The 17,069-nt window shown below is 45.3% G+C and overlaps 1 pseudogene; it reads left to right on the top strand.

Moving 5' to 3' along the window:
• The first annotated feature begins 5,587 nt into the window (after nucleotides 1-5,587).
• Nucleotides 5,588-5,740, top strand: LOC146044428 (U2 spliceosomal RNA; annotated as a pseudogene).
• The last annotated feature ends 11,329 nt before the right edge of the window (nucleotides 5,741-17,069 follow it).

Genomic DNA, 17,069 nt, shown 5'->3' with positions numbered 1-17,069 from the left:
AATAGAGATGTCCTCAGGAATGCGGCGGCACGTTCCCGGAGACCTGCACATGTGCAGTAGACACAATGCCAGGGTATACTGCACCGCCTGAGGAGGATGCCCAATCGGAGCCTGCACACGGGCCCCCCTCCTCTCCCTGATCCTGGGCTACATTTCATATAATTAATATAATTATGTTTCTAACAAATATTTTGGGCAGCACGGATGGTGTAGCATTACTGCCTCACAGCGCTGAGGTCATGGGTTCGATCCCCACCATGGCTCTAACTGTGAGGAGTTTGTATATTCTCCCCGTGCTTGCGTGGGTTTCCTCCGGGTACTCCGGTTTCCTCCCACAATCCAAAAAAATACTGGTAGGTTAATTGGCTTCCAACAAAAATTAACCCTAGAATTTCTGTATGTGCATGTACATGTGTTAGGGAATATAGATTGTAAGCTCCTCTGGGGCTGGGACTGATAAAATGCTGCGGATAATGTGTGCGCTATATAAGAAACTGTTAATAAATAAATAATAAATTATGCTTAATGATGTTTTCTTTTGGGTGGGTTATGCAAACAGATGCAGTAAGACTTGCCTATTAAACACTGTTGGAACAGGTGAGTAGGGAGCTGTGGGGTGCTGTGAGCAGCGTTTTCCCAGATACTATAGGTTAGAGGTTTTGCTGAACGCTGTAAATGGCTCTATAACTTTACTGGACTGTAAAAAGCCACATTAATATAAATGATATTAGGTTGCCGAACTACAGGATATATCTGTGATGGGATGGTGCAGTGGATATTTCTTATGCTGCATTGTTGTACATCACATACCAGCACCATGGTTGTAATGCTCGGGGCATTGATCCTACAGCAGTAACTGAATGCTGGCCCCAATGGTTGCAGCTACAATAATAGCATGTGTTCCTCCGCCTACTTTGACATTAAAGTCGCCCATCTTGTATCTCCCTAACAACTGTATGGCCATACTGAAGGATGTAGTATAGCATTGCCCTATATATACAAGGGGATTAACCCTTTGAGTGCCAACATCACTGTAAGTGATGTGCAAAACGGCCCTCATTCCAGGGTATTCGGTCCCCCGCACGTTCGCAAAGGGGACCGATGGTTAGGGCCTGTGTATGCGCATAATTAATTACTATTAATGCACACACAGTGGGGGGGGGGGGATAAAGGCAGAGGTGGGTGGACGGCGGCAGTGGCGGCGAGGGGGCATGGGAACACCCAGCAATTCATGGACGTTCCCATGCAAATGCTGGGCGTTCCCATGCCAATGGCGGTGTGACGCAGGGTGCCAGGGGCAGGCGGCTGACGAAATCATCCCCGTCCCCAATTGTGGGGGTCTGCGCATGTGCATAGTCGAGCGACCATCGAATGATTTTCCCACCGTGCAGTTGCATACACATCCGCTCATATGGTAGCGCAGGGGTCCAGGTGGTGGTGGGGGCGTACGTTCAACGGAGCGGAGTTTACCTGCTCACTAGGCAGCGGATATACGCAGCCAAGCAAGCAGGGCCGCCGACAGGGGAGTGCCCTGGGTACAGCTGTCCCGGGCCCCGGGCTCTGGAGGGACCCGGGCAGCTTCCCCCAGACTCCCCCCCCCCCAGCACCTGCACCCACACCCAGCCTCCTTTACCCGGCGCCGGCGGCCAGGCACGCACAATACACAGAGCAGCCTGCAGAGCGCCGAGCCTAGGACACAGAGGGGTTTGGCACTCTGCCAGGCTGCCCTGTGCAGTGTGCGCTCTGGACCTGACAGTGGAAACTGAAGGAGCTGGAGGACATTGCCGTGACATGATGGTAAGTAGGGGTAGGGGGAGGGGGGATGCTGGCAGGCGGAGGCAGGGCGGGCACGCAGGGAGGGGGGGATGTGCGGCCGGAGGTATGGTGCTGTGCCGCTGGGGGCCCTGGTCAGTCCCGGGCCCCAATATTTCTAGTGGTGGCTCTGCAAGCAAGCAGGTGTGAATCAGGCCCTCGGTTCCTTTGTCTATGTGCGAGCTGTCTCATGCATGCACACAAAGCCTGTATTACCAACTTCTACATCTGTAGTAGTAGTAATAATAACAATAATAATAATAATAATAAAGTAAAAAAAATCCTGTAATTCGCTTTGTAATTACTGTATTATGCTATCTGTAATTGTTCCCCGGATAATATAAATAAGCGTTCCTACCGGACAGAACGCTGCGTTGTATTAGTAAGAAAGCCTTGCTTTGTTCTGTGTATATTGTGTGGTTTGCTTTTTACGCTTTCCCTCGTCAATGTGTTCTTATCTGAGAGGAACATCTAATCTCAGACTAAACCTCTTAATTGAGAACAGTGACAACCTGCTGTAATCTGATACCGGCCAATAATACAGCACGGACTTTACCAAGGAAACCAATAAAACACACGTAGACAATGCAATAACCGCAGTGCATCATGGTCCTGCACAATACGTCAAAATTATCCTCAACCAACTTAAGCCCCATACACAATAAACTACGGTATATTGGTCACAATATCGTTTAGTAAGGGCTTTCTGAGAGATATTGTGGACAATATAGCCTAGTGTGTACACTCCCTATCATTAACGATGCGCAGTCCCGCATGTCACTAACGACCCCCTCCCTTGTCCAAGCATGTCCGGAAGAGGGAGGTCATCGTTAAAGACCTACAGCTGCAGCAGGCCCGCTTCAGCACAGATGGTTATATCAGAATAACTGAGGTACTAATTAAATCAACTGTTCTCAAAAATGGATATCACAAAAATGTGGACTGCTAGTGTGCCTTGGCAATGTCTTCATATAAGAAACTGTAAATAAATAAATAATGTTGTTTGTGTTGTGGAATCAGGACTAAGTTCCCTAGAAGGGTGCTACTGTATATCACATCATGGAGGGGGTTTGTCCAGGGCTTTGAAAACCAATCACACCTCTTCAATGCTGCATGTACCGATGTCCGATAATGACATCACCTCTTAAGCCCCTGATCTGCTATGTGCAGTGGCGGCTCCTACCTCCCCCTGTCACCGCCGCCGCTGCCTTTCTTTCCATCCCCGGCGCCTGTCCTATGATTGCAGGCGCAGGGATTGGCACATGCGCAGTACAAACATATGTACTGCGCATATGGCCAGCTTCTATGGGCTGCTTCGGCAGCAGCCCATAGAAGTTATCATGGTCCCCGCGCCTGTACAATATAAGTTACAGGCACCGAGACCAGCATTTGCCGTTTTTGCCCGGCAGCCCGCAGCAAGGCGTCCTGGAGGAAGGGAACACCTCCCAATGGGACTGCCTCGGTGACTGGCAGGTCAGACTTCCAATAGGAAGTCACTGCCAGTCACAGTGAAGCCAGTGCAGTCTCACAGACTGCATCTGGCGTCACAACAGTGGCGTATTTTACTTAGGGGGGCTGCAGCCCTGCAGCCCATAGGTAAAAACCACCACTGGCTATGTATACATTTTCCTGCAGACTGGAGGAAGGTTAAGTTTAGGCACTAGGGGGGTTTGGGTTAGGCATTTGGGATTCAGCTACTGGGTGGGAGGGTTAGGGTGCGGGGTGGGTAGGTTAGGGTTAGGCACTAATGGGCAGGGTTAGGCTGTGTGTGTGTGTGGGGGGGGGGGGTTTAGGGCAAGAGTGTAGGCGTTGAAAGTGGAAAAGACGACTAGGTAGAAAAGCTGGAGCACTTTAGAGGGGTCCTGCTGGTGACATTACTCACTGGTCTCTTAAGGCCCTTTTACATTAGAACGATTTTGCCCGATTTTGGCCAATTTCGATGTACAAGTACAGTACAGGAACAGAGCATTTTGTACCTAATGGAATGGGTCATGTTGGAGGGTATGGTTGGTGTACACCACTTGGCATGGGTATGACATAAGGTTGACACTATGAAGGTCGAAATACATTAGGTCGATCATTAAAGATCGACATCTTAGGTGGACACATGAAATAGGTCGCTATGGCTAAGGTGGACAGGGTTGGAAGGTCGACACAAGCATTAGGCCGACATTGGGAAGGACGACAGTCAAGAGGTCAACATGAGTTTTCATGTTTTTTTGTCCCGAATTTCAACGTAAGTCGACATGGACACCGTATCAGTAGGTCAGACACGACACCCCTCCAAACTCCGGTTTTATTTACTGTACTACCCCGAGTAATCCCCGATGGGTGGTAATAACCCTAGTTAAAATGTTGGGAGGGGTGAGATTTAATGGGATGAGAGATTCAGAAAGTGAGAGATTTGGTGAGAAATCTCCAGTTTTTTTTAAAGCGGCAATCATTTACACTTCAAAATCAAACTGGTTTTGCAGTGCTAATGATTGCCGCTTTAAAAAAACTGGAGATGTCTTACCAAATCTCTCACTTTCTGAATCTCTCATCCTATTAAATCTCACCAAATATATGAGTAAGCCCTATAAAGTATCAGTCCATTTTCATCAACAAGTAGATCGTATTAACAGCTTTGGGGCTCATTTACATTTGGATGTACTATATGCTATTTTCATTATGCTCCTTCCAGACGTACAGTACAGAGTACACCTCTGAGCTTGAAGGTGTTACTTTCACAGAATGCTTTTTTAAAAGTAGCCAAGTATGAGTAAAAGTTCACTGAACTTATGGTGGAGGTTTGTCAACTCTTCTAAAGAGGACTAAGATGTTATCATGGCAACCAATGATATTCTAGGTACTTTTTATCGTGTACATTCTATCAAATGCTAGCTAGAATCTGATTGGACGCTAAAGGCAAACTTCTTCACTTGTAGTCTCAGGTGACGTAACAGAAGAACCCCCCGAGAAACATAGTTTCCCTCAGGAAGGGAGGAAGGAATACATCAGGGTTGCCAACCCTCCCGGGTCCTGAAAATCGGGTCACCCTCCCGGCCCCCCGGAAAGGTGGGCAACCCTCCCGGATTCTGGGGGACCCCCGCTCCCCCCCCTGATTGTGCCTCCCCCCCTGACCGCAGCGTTTAAATTACCTTATGTGCAGATCTCCGGGGAGGGGGCAGGGCTAAAGTGTCAAAATCGCATCATTAAGCCCCGCCCCCTCCACTGAGATAGGCAAATTGAGTATATTTCCTGCATGGGGGAGGGGCTTAATGATGTGTCACGTTTAAGCCCTGCCCCCAAAAAGCCTGCTGAAAGTCTCCTTCTCCCGGAGAGGAGCTTTTAAAAGTCGGAAACCCTGGAATACATACAGTATATCCAAATAAACATTGCAGCATTGTGCCAAAATACAAGGACTAGTTTGTTGTGATCAAATAGGACTGTATATAATATTATTATCTAATACCTAAATTCATTTATATTGTTGTGTCACAGCCACAAAGCACTTTTGGAACTTGGCAAATCCGTAGAAGACTCGGGTCTAGTGCCCACACTGACTTATAGAAGATCTACAATGACTAGGTTGAGTTAGCTATTTTGACTTACAATATCATCTCTATGTTGATTATATTCAAATCTACCTTTCCTCCCATGACCCCTCCCCTGCTCTCCACACTCTCATCTCCAACTGTCTCTCTGCTATCTCTTCTTGGATGTCCCAGCGCTTTCTCAAACTATTGATGGCACTACTGTCTCCTCTAGCCCCCAAGTGTGCTATCTTGGCGTAATCGCTTCTCGGCCTTTTGGCTAAGATCAAGTGTAGTATCTGTTCTTATCAGTTGGGTGACCTGTAACCACCAAGGTAGCTATGTATGGCAGAACAATGCCCTGCTAATCTATAGATGGCATAGGAAATCGGGTGTGCTCAAGATAAACTATTCCAATTAATTTTATCCATGAGCCCTCCAGGTCTAATGGTGCCCAACCTAAGCATCCATTTTAGGGGGAAAAGAAGTGGTCCCCAGAGGCTCCACAATCGCTTTGCCACCCGCCGGGGGAAGCAGAATAACAGAGATAAGGAAAGTAGCATCAGTGGCTGCCACCAAGTTGAAAGTGTAATTTTCAACTTGTCTGATCGTGCACTGTCTGAGGTCGAACTACAGGTGCTTAACCGGGGGCTGAGCTTCGTTCCAACCAATTGTCATAATGACTACAATTGGAAACTCAACCTACATAAATTCTCCTGGCAACTTAGAAGAAAAGAATTCTTCCAGCACAAACAGTCCATATCTACCACCAGTGTGTTTGACAGTTTTCTTGCTAAGACTTCCCGTTCGAATTTTGATCCACCGTCGCAGAACAGCTCCCTCAGAACTTTTACCAGGCTGATTGAGGAGTCAATGGATCGCTTTGTTGCAACTCCGTATACTGTGAGACCCAATATGACCAAAGAAGAAATTAATGCTCTCAAAACTCTGGAACAGGATAAGACAATAGTGATACGTCCAGCCGACAAAGGCGGGGCCACGGTGATTATGAATTTAGAGGACTATGTGGCAGAAATCATGGGACAGCTCTCTGATGCAGAAGTATACAAATTGCTTCCAAGAGATCCGGCGTTGGGATTCCAAAAGGAACTATTTGCGATCTTGGATCAAGCATTACTGAATAAACTTCTACCAGAGAAAGTGGTCCAGGTTTTGAAGATTTTACATCCAGTAGTCCCGGTCCTCTATATACTTCCTAAGTTACATAAGAACTGTGAGAAACCGCCTGGTTGTCCCATAATTTCGGCCAGGGGTTCATTGTTGCAATCAGTGTCCCAGATGCTTGACAGCATTCTTCAGCCACTTTTTCCCTTAGAACATTCATTTTTGAAGGACACTAACACCTTTTTGTTGAAATTGAAAGAAATTGGCATCCTACCACCGGGGGCTCTGCTCTGCTGCCTTGATGTATGCAGTCTATATATGTCAATCCCCCATGAGGGAGGCCTCAGAGCCATGAAGGACTTTCTGAATAAGTACCTTGATCCAGTATTATTTAACCATGAGCTTTTTCTCTCCCTTTTAGAGCTTACGCTATGTCGTAATTACTTTTTGTTCAATGGGCAGTACTACATTCAGCTAAGAGGGTGTGCCATGGGGTCATCCGTGGCCCCCTCTTACGCGAATGTGTACATGTTCGGACCTCTTCTTAAAGAACCAGGACATTTGGGGGCACGTCATGATGTATTTATGTTACATTGATGACGTGTTCCTCATCTGGACTGGGGGGGAGGAGGGGTTTGTGAACCTGATGGAGAACATTAATGCCACAAGTCAATTTATCAAATTCACGTATTCAGTTAGCGAACTCCAGGTCAATATTTTGGATGTGGCTATTACAGTTACTAATGGTGTCATCTCTACGGGTAGATACTCTAAAGACACCGATAGAAATACTTTGCTAAGAGCCTCTAGCCACCACCCCCCTTCTTTAAAATGGGGGTTGCCACTTTCCCAAATGCTGCGGGTAGCACATCTAACCAGCAATAGGGACAAACTACCTGAAGAATTGGATCTTATGGTACAGAAATTTTCCGCCAGAGGGTATGAGTCAGGACCTTTACTTGTACAGAAACAACAAATCCTTGAGATGGATCCCAAGACCCTCTGGATACCTAAACAGAGACAGAGGGACAAAAGGATTCCTTGGGTCCATGAGTTTTCATTATCCAGCCCACTTGTACAGAGGGCCTCTAGGCGGACAAGGAGTTAGTAGGCCTGAAGGATCACAAACCCCTGCTAGCGTATACTAGGGGGAGGAACTTACGTGACCGGCTAGTACATGCCGATATCACTAATTACCAACCTGTAATCCCCCAATGTTTACATCAAACCCCCTGGATGTTATAGCTGTGGCATTTGTGCTACGTGTAAGTTTATGGTCAGCTTCAAAACATTTGATCATCCACATTGCACTAAAACGTTTGACATACGTTCAGTACTTACGTGTTCGTCAGCCTACGTGGTATACATTATTCTCTGCCCTTGTGGTTTGAGGTACGTAGGCCAGACCACCCGTAAATTTAAAGAAAGGATGGCGGTCCATCGGTCCGCCATCCACTTTACTCTAAAAGGTAAAGAGGTGGACAAACCTGTCCCTAGACATTTTAAACAGGCAGGTCACTCTCTATAATCTTTAAAGTACTTTATCATTGACCAGGTACCCCCCAGTGCGCGGGGAGGTGATAGGGCTAAAAAGCTCCTGATTAAAGAGACCCAATGGATTCTTAGGTTGGGCACCATTAGACCTGGAGGGCTCAATGATAAAATTAATTGGAATAGTTTATCTTGAGCACACCCGATTTCCTATGCCATCTATAGATTAGCAGGGCATTGTTCTGCCATACATAGCTACCTTGGTGGTTACAGGTCAGCTCACCTTGATTTAGCATTTATTATGTATTTTTAATTTTTTACATTGTTTATGCACCATTTATAATTTGCCCAGTTTATTATCTACATTGAATGGTGTGTTGCACTATATATTTTTCTTTGTTTTTCTAGTTTTCACTGTTGTGTGCTCCTTTGCAGGCTTACTAGCGCCGATCGCGATCCCCTGACAGCTATGAACGCCCCGTGCATACTGGTGGAATGCAGAAGTGGAAGTCTGGAATGCATGCAGATGCGTCCCAGTGATGACATCCGGCGAACTACAGGAAGCCGGAGGCGGTGACTTCAGGAGGACGGACGCCCGGCGTGGGGAGCGTGCTAATGGAGCAGGTATGTATAAGTTTGTGTCTTTGTAAATGTCACACTTGTTACCCACTTTTCTTGTGCAAGGGCTGCTATCCTGAAGACGGGGATGCTTCCCCGAAAGCGCTCGATCTTTGTCATGCCCTAATACACTTGTTGTTTGATTATATTCATCCGTGTGCCTCCTTCATTGGAACTGTATATATATATATATGACCCAGGTTCAGTGTAAATGGTGCAGACCCAGGTCCGACCCAGGTCAAAATGCTGTGTAAATGGGGTATAAAGCAGGGTCAGACCCTGGATACTCCAGCGTTCAAAGACCAGGGTCCGACCAGGGTTTTTGGTGTAAAAGGGGTATTAGATTCTTCCTACTTTGAATTCTGACTAAGTCACTGTTTTCTTGTTTTGCTAATTTGTTTACATACTCTGTAATTGGGCACTGCGGAGCCACACGGACGGCTACTTGTTGGGGGCGTGGCCAGAGTGATAGCGCCGTTTAAGCCACGCCCCCTGATGTGCAATGCCATTTTTAGGGCATTCAACTGCGGTGGGCGGGGCTAAAATGGCGCTAGTTGCATCATTTGACACACGGACCCCCCCGTCCGTTGAGTGGGGGTCGCGGGTGCCGGCGAGGGGGTCGCTGGAGCCAGGCCGTTTTGCGGGAGGGTTGCCCCGTGGCCATTCCGGGAGGGTAGGAAACCCTGCCTTATTAGGAGAACTGAAATGCACCGCTGGAGGAAGCTCTGATTTCCCCATGTGCAGCCATTATACATTGTGGATAAGTCCAGGCGGCACAGATTCTCATGCATTTTAATAGCATCTTACGAGGGATAGCTGGGCTGTAACACATTTCTAATCTGGCTCATTTTAAACTAAACTCTTATAGTGACTGTCTTTTTGAATGTTGCCAATCTATTACTTTGTGTAGATTTTTTGGCAAAGGAACTGAAGACGGTTCTGCAAAAGTGTTTGAATGAATTGGTCAATAATTGCATTCTTTTGTGATCTCAATCAGAATGTAGATACTTCTTGTGTAGTTGATGGTTTATGTGGAAATTTACTTCTAAGAATCGTCCAGACAGCTCGTTTTCTAAATATTTGTTTTACGTAAGACTCTTCAAATGTACACTTATACAATGTAAGTCCCAGGACACTATGAAGATCTGATGGTTGTAACATAAACTGACAAGCTTGATAGACCAGCTGCTATTTAAATATGACCTTCAATCGGGTTCAGCATTATTTACCTACAGTCAAAATCCCAATGGTCAAAATGCCCACCATTGTTGGCCAATGATCAAAAATATGGACAAGATCAAAATATGACAATTAAAATGCAGACACAGTCAAAATGCCGACATTTAACATTTCGACAGGTGAAAATGCAGACGATTTAAAAAATAATAATTTTGGTGTCTATGTCAACATAGCTCAACTTGGACACCGTATAAGTGTACCGTGTCCCCTCAAATGGTTCGCTGCAATCACCATTCTTCGGGCACGGTACCCCGCTGTGTACGGCACACTAATATATTCCCACTCCACGTCCACTGGGATGGTGAAGTATGAACAAGTCAGTTTCAAAGGAAAAATCATGAAGATTGGCAGTTTGACCATGTTGGCATAATGAATGTTGGTATTTTAAATGTGTTGGTGATTTTACCGTCGGTCAATGGTGATCTGTATTTTGACCGTCGGGTTTTGACTCTATGTAAATTGACTGCATCCCATCATAATATCCATAAATGCAGTGTTGGCTAATTCCACGGGTGTGGTATAGTAGCCCGACAGTCGGGATTCCGACAGTCATTAGTCAGACGTCGGAATCCAGACTGCACAGCGTGGGGAGCGCAATGAAGCCCATTGGGGGCTCGCTGCGCTCGCCACCTATTTTATTCTCCCTCTATGGGGGTCGTGGACCCCCACGAGGGAGCAGTCGGGATTCCGACGTCGGAGGAATGACTGTCGGAATCCTGACTGTCGGGGAGCCGTCCGGCACCCAATTCCACAGGGTTGGTGACAGTAATGGCAATGGGATCATTGTATGAGTGAAGAAGGAAGGAAAGGCACAGGAGGGAAGAGGATCCCGCAAACAGAGTTGACATAGAGGGAAGAAACAGTGAACGAGTATGGAATTATGGGTTAGGAAGAGAGCTGGAAGGAGTTAATGAAGAATTGAGTTTTCAAGAAGCTTTGGAAAGAGTGTGATTTGGAGAAGGAGGCGAGCAGTGCAGGCTGCAGCCATTAGAAGAATGAAGGGATGTGGTATGACTACCAGACAATTGGGAACCCGGCAGTCAGTGTACCAACATTGGAATCCGACAGGGCGGCTAGCGCAAAGAAGCCCCTTGTGGGCTCGGTGGCTCGATTCACTTGCCACAGTTTCTATTCTTCCTCTATGGACCCCCACAAAGGAGAATAGACCCTGTCAGTTGGGATCCCCCCTGTCAGAGCACTGGCAGTCGGGATTCTGATGTCAGTATACTGACTGTCGGGATCCCGATTGTCGGGCAGTCATCCAGCAACCGAATGAAGTGGATGAGGTCGGAGTGAATAGACTAGTGAATAAGTCAGTGTGAGGAGTTTGAATTGCGTTCTGAATGGAAATAGGGGCTAGTTTTAGGCCTGCTGGAGAATGGACGAAGAAGTAGTACATTTGAAAAGACAGATTAGCATTGAGGATAAACTGGAGTGGAGAGAGGCAGGAGTCAGGGACACCAGATAAAAGGTGGTTACAGCAGTCGCTTCTAGAGGAGATCAGTGAGTGAAGGAGGGTCTTCATTGTCTTCTGAGATAGAATGGGTCTGATCCTGGAAATATTTAGAAGGTGGAAGTGACAAGACAGGGAAATGGACTGATTGTGAGGTTGGGTGGAGATGAAACAGTCAATGATAACTTCTGGACAGAAAAGTGGGATGGGAGAATGGATATGGGGTGGTAATTAGAGAGAGCATTAGGGTCAAAGGGGGATTATATAAGAAATGAGGCAATGGCATGCATGAGCATGGAGGGGGATGGTGGCTGATGATTAAAAGGTTGAAGAGATAGTGATGTGACAGTAGGCAACAGGAGAGAGGGAATGAAGGGCCATGATTTCACCTCCAGAAACTGGGAAGAAGGAAGACATAATTGGCCATTAAAGGAAGAGTGTTCCCTTCTGCTTTTCCATTTCATGTGTGTGCAGTTATTTCAATACTTCAAACACAAAGTTTTAGCTGTGGAAGTAGTTGTCATCCGTCTGGGACTGGCCACCTGGCAGATGTACGGATGGCTCTGTCCCATCACAAAGAGTGTGAGGCTACCCGAGCAGCATAGCCTTCCAGCTCTCTTCTTGGCTGCCCGCCCCACCATCAGCCGGTATTCATGGTGTGCTGCAAGACCAGGCCTCTCTGATTTGTGGCACGCCTCCATGAGCTGTGGCCTAAACCACTTGGTCATGCATGCACAGAGACATGCCACAGTTGGTTCATGGCCCCAGTCCATCTCTGGATGTCATTTTATAAAAAAAAATATAGACATACTAAATTTCAGATGCACAAGGGTATTTATAAAAACAATATAATTCTCAATCTCTATTAATAATAAAATACAATTATGAAAATATTCAGACTTTTTAACAAGCACTATCCACTTTTCTATATATATAGTATGTCACTCACACTAAAGGACAATAATTGAGTGAATATTGGCCCTAATTCAGATATGATCGCAGTACAAATTTGATCTCAAAATGGGCAAAACCATGTGCACTGCAGGTGAGGCAGATGTAACATGTATAAAGAGGGTTAGATTTGTGTGACTTATTTTGTTTCTGTGCAGGGTAAATACTGGCTGCATTATTTTTACACTGCAATTTTACATTGCAATTTCAGTTTCAACACACCCCACCCAAATTTAACTCTCTCTGAATTGTTGCATCTGCCCTCCCCTGCAGTGCACATGTTTTTGCCCATTTAGAGAACAAATTTGTACTACGATCATATCTGAATAAGGGCCATTGTCTCCTTGTAACTAAAATGAACCACGTACCACTTCTAAAATGTCTGCTAGAAACTAGAATTAGTAATCCATTCTAAACTCTTTCATTTATTAGTATAAAAGGTATATAATGATTTACTACACTTTTATAACAATGTCCACATAGATCCACAATGTACACTATTTGCGCACCTTACAGATTTATACAGAATAGGGTCATGAGGTTATTTGGTCGGTGCCATTATCAGAATATTCTGCACTTTCTAGAACACTGCACTTTGAACATTGATTGTCTCCCTTTGACTGTGTTTCTCATGTCAGATTTGACAAAAGGCAATAAACCATTGTATTGCGTGGGTTTATCTGCATGGAACCTTGTTAATCTAGTTTTATTAAAAAATGAATAGCGTTGCCACTTTGTTTACATGTAACATTTGTCAGTAAATGGTGGAAGTCACTTGTGGGAACTTCTGTACAATATTTTCTTTCTGGTATCTTAGCTGAAGACCTTCTCTGCTCCCTTCATAGCTGGATATTTCAATTGTAGCATCTTTATAGCATATTTACCCCTTCTCCCAGAAAACGTGGTAGACTCCTGATTATTTAGGTAACACCCTCAGAAGAGTCCTCCTGCATTCCACGGGAGCGGGCAGAATGAGGACACAATTGCTGGATTTGGCAGTCTATGTACAGGGGGTTTGGCTAAATGATTTAGCCCCACCTCTTTACAGCAGACCTGTGAATTTCAGGATTTTGAAGTGATGGGACGGGACTTAATTCTAGATAGCATTTTCTAGCATGTACTAGGTAACTGAGAACTAGAATGTACTTGTCCTTTTAGAATTTTTTTTATCAATCTCCACCTACGTGTAATTCTACAATGTTTTAAATGTATTGATTGGTAGGACATGGCCAAAACTAGGGTTTCTGGTGCCCGGGGCAAGGCAATCATTTGGGAGGAAGAGGGGACAGGAAGAGATGGAACTGACACTGCTGCCAATCAATGTTTAGAGCCCCTTCCCCCCTCCTCGGAGCCAGCGCTCGGGTCTCATGATCCACTAGCTCCCCCTTAGTTATGGCCCTTAGTAGGAGGCCGTGATCTGGCAGAGAATCTGCCCCTGCCATAAGACTGGTTCAACTTTTGAAAGGGCTACCAAAGAATGCACAATTCTGCATTACATCACACTATAACATACAGTAACATCAGGGGCGTAACTAACTATTTAGCGCCCCCCCCGCCGCACGTTTATTCGCCCCCCACCCCCCACACACATCTAACCTGCCCCCCCTTCTTACCCGCGGTCTGCGTCTCGCCCGGCTCTCTGTCGGGACCTTCCTGACGTCACGGTCCCGGCCAGCTCCTGCTGCTACAATGAAAACGGACTCTTAGAAAATGGCTGCCCCCATACTGCAGACAGAAAACTGTCTGCAGTATGGGGGCAGCCATTTTCTAATTGTCAGTTTTCATTGCAGCAGGAGCCGGCCGGGACCGTGACGTCAGGAAGGTCCCGACAGAGAGCCGGGCGAGATGCAGACCGCGGGTAACTATAGCCCCGCAGCCCCCCCGGCGGCGCCCCCAATTTCTCTGCGCCCCCCGCCACCACGGGGGCTGCGGAGCTATAGTTACGCCACTGAGTAACATCATATTATTATTATTATTAACCTGATGCCAAATCTTTCTCAAAATTTCATTAAGGATTTAAAATCTGTGTTGGATGGATCAATTTACCTACAGTCAAAATCCTGATGGTCAAAATACCGACCATCATTGACCGACGGTCAAAATACTAACATTCATTATGCTGACATGGTCAAAATACCGACATTTAAAAGTTCAACAGGTCAAAATGTCGACATAAGCTTTTCATAATATTTTCTTTGAAAACCGACTTGTTCAGAATTTACCATCCCAGTGGAAAGGGAATACAGTAGTGTGACGAGCGTGTCGACATAGACAATAAAAAAAAAAAAATCATGTCTACGTTTTGACTTGTTGACATTTTAAATGTTGGCATTTTGACCATGTCGGCATTTAAATTGTCAGTATTTTAACCATTTCTGTATTTCAACCGTCAGGTAAATCATACTGAACCCACTGCTTGTGCACCAGTGGTTTTATATCTATATATACATAGAAAAGGAAAAAAAGGAAAGATGACCCCCAGTGCGCCACCAAGGAGCATCTACTCTATAGATCTCCCCTGTTAGCGGGAGACGAAAAAGAAATGTAGATACCAGAATATAGAGAGCGCTATATATATATATATATATAGGTATGTGGAAGGGTGGCACTTAGATGGCTTGAATTGAAGTAGACCAGATTTGTTCACATCAACGTTTCGAGATTTATTCTCGACATCAGGATCATCAATCATTTGATGACATGCCCCCTGCTGCGAGCGCCATTATGTGTGTTTATATATTGATTGTTACTGTTAGGTGAAAAGTATAAACATTTACTGGAACACATAAGCAGCATAAGGCCTACACAGGGAAACCTCCTCATTTATGTGGTGCTCCCAGATACTCCACCTCTGTGCTGGCCTCACTATGACAAGTGGCTCCCACACTGGGCTTCTCCAGGTTATTGTGGGACTGTTCCAACCTGTGCTAGCTGTGTGCTCATTGTAACTGTAGCTCATTGATCCTTTGGTTTAGAGGGAAATAGCCAAAGTGCTCATTATTTAGGGCGGGTTGAGGAATTTGAGGTGGGGCAGCTTCAGAAAGACTTAACGTACCTTCCCATACTTCATAAGGATTTGGCCTGTAGCTCAATCATTGGAAAGTCCATGACAAGAATATCCATTAAATGACATGGACAATCTAATCAACTAATTGGTTTCTGCAATCTTAGTCGTGATTAATTTTGGAGATTTTAGCAATGAGTTACATCACACTTCAATAGCAGAAATTAGATTTTTTTTTAAGGTTTTTGTAAAAAAAAAAAAAGATAGTAATTGGACCTGCAGATATTTTTTTTCTTAATGGAGTGAATTACAAAAAAACAATACTATAGTGATTAATGGACGCCTCTCTCAGTCAATCTTGTGGTAGTCAGACTTAAGGGCATTCCACAGATTCAGGAACCCCTAGGCAGCTACCTTAAGCTGCCTATGGTAGAGCCAACTAGGGATGGCCATCGACCATCGATGATTCTAAATCATCGATGGTTTATGGCCGATGTGAATACTTTTGCCATCGATGGGGGAAGAACCAGATGGTTTCCCTCCATCGAAGGTACAGCAAAGCCAATGTTTTACTGTTTTTTTTTCAAAGTGCCGGGACACTGAGCATAGTTCCGCCCCTGACAACCCGGAAGCCCCGCCCATGTGTTTTCATTGTCCCACAGGCCAATCAGTCAAATATAATGGATGACCATCAATATGTAAAGCTATCAATGGTCATCCATTACATAGTTTTACACTATCAATGGCCAGTTGCACTTTTGTCATCGATGGCAACCATCGATGGCAAAGGCAACAATGGCCATCCCTAGAGCCAGCCCTGTTAGCACCATTGTGGCACTGTCCCCATGATACCAGAAAGAAAAAATTAGGTAGTTCTAGACTTATATCTTAGACATGTTTATCAAAAATGTTTATTGAGTTTCACATGTAATAAATTCAGACTGAAAAATATATTTTGTGCTGCAGCCCAGTGAATTGATATAAATGAGATATAGAACTTCAGTTTATACAATACAAATGATGAAAATATGAGATATGGAGAATGGGTGCCAGATGAGGCTCTGACAGGGTGGATACCGACATTCGGAATCCCGACTGCTGGTGCTCCAACAGGGGGGATCCCGACACACAGGGGGCTATTCTCCACAAGTTCTCTATAGAACTTGTGGCGAGCGTAGCAAACCATGGAGACCGCAGCAAGGCGACCGCAGCGAGCCCGCAAGGGGCTTCTTTGCGCTCGCTCCCCTGTCAGAGCACCGGTAATCAGGATTCCGACGTCGCGATACTGACCGTCGGTATGCCCCCTGTCGGGGCGCCATACCACACCCTGGAGAATAAAGCATCTAGAAAAACAACAGTTGAATAAATTGCTTCTTAATTGATATAATTGTTGCTGTTTTATCCTTACATGTATCAATCATAGGAGGGAGCCAGGAGGAACTCCGAATAAGGCTGTCATTGATCTATGAAGTCTGATGAAGGTTACCGGGACTTATACTGACACATTACTTATGTTCATCTGAGAACTGCCTATCTATCTGTTCTCCTATAGTGCTGGTAATTGTCCACCTTTTTCCTATTTCTGCCTGGCTGAATTCATGTCTGAAATATTTTTGTATGCAGCATTTATTAAACTTATTACACTATATTGGCAATATCTTCTCTCTTTCGTGGGAAAAAACTTGTCACTATACCGAGATTGATCCCATCTAGATCCCATTCTCATTTAGAATTTGGATTGTGAAGTTATCCTAAGGTGGAGTAGAATATATGTTGACATATATGGAGGAACGTATGGTATATATGTGAAATTAAAGCCGGTGAAGGAATCACCCTATTCATATATTATACGAACTCTGTG

The sequence above is a fragment of the Crinia signifera genome, chromosome 19 (assembly GCF_055691185.1).
Source record: "Crinia signifera chromosome 19, ASM5569118v1, whole genome shotgun sequence".
NCBI lineage: Eukaryota > Metazoa > Chordata > Amphibia > Anura > Myobatrachidae > Crinia > Crinia signifera.
This window is presented reverse-complemented; position numbering and strand designations above follow the sequence as displayed.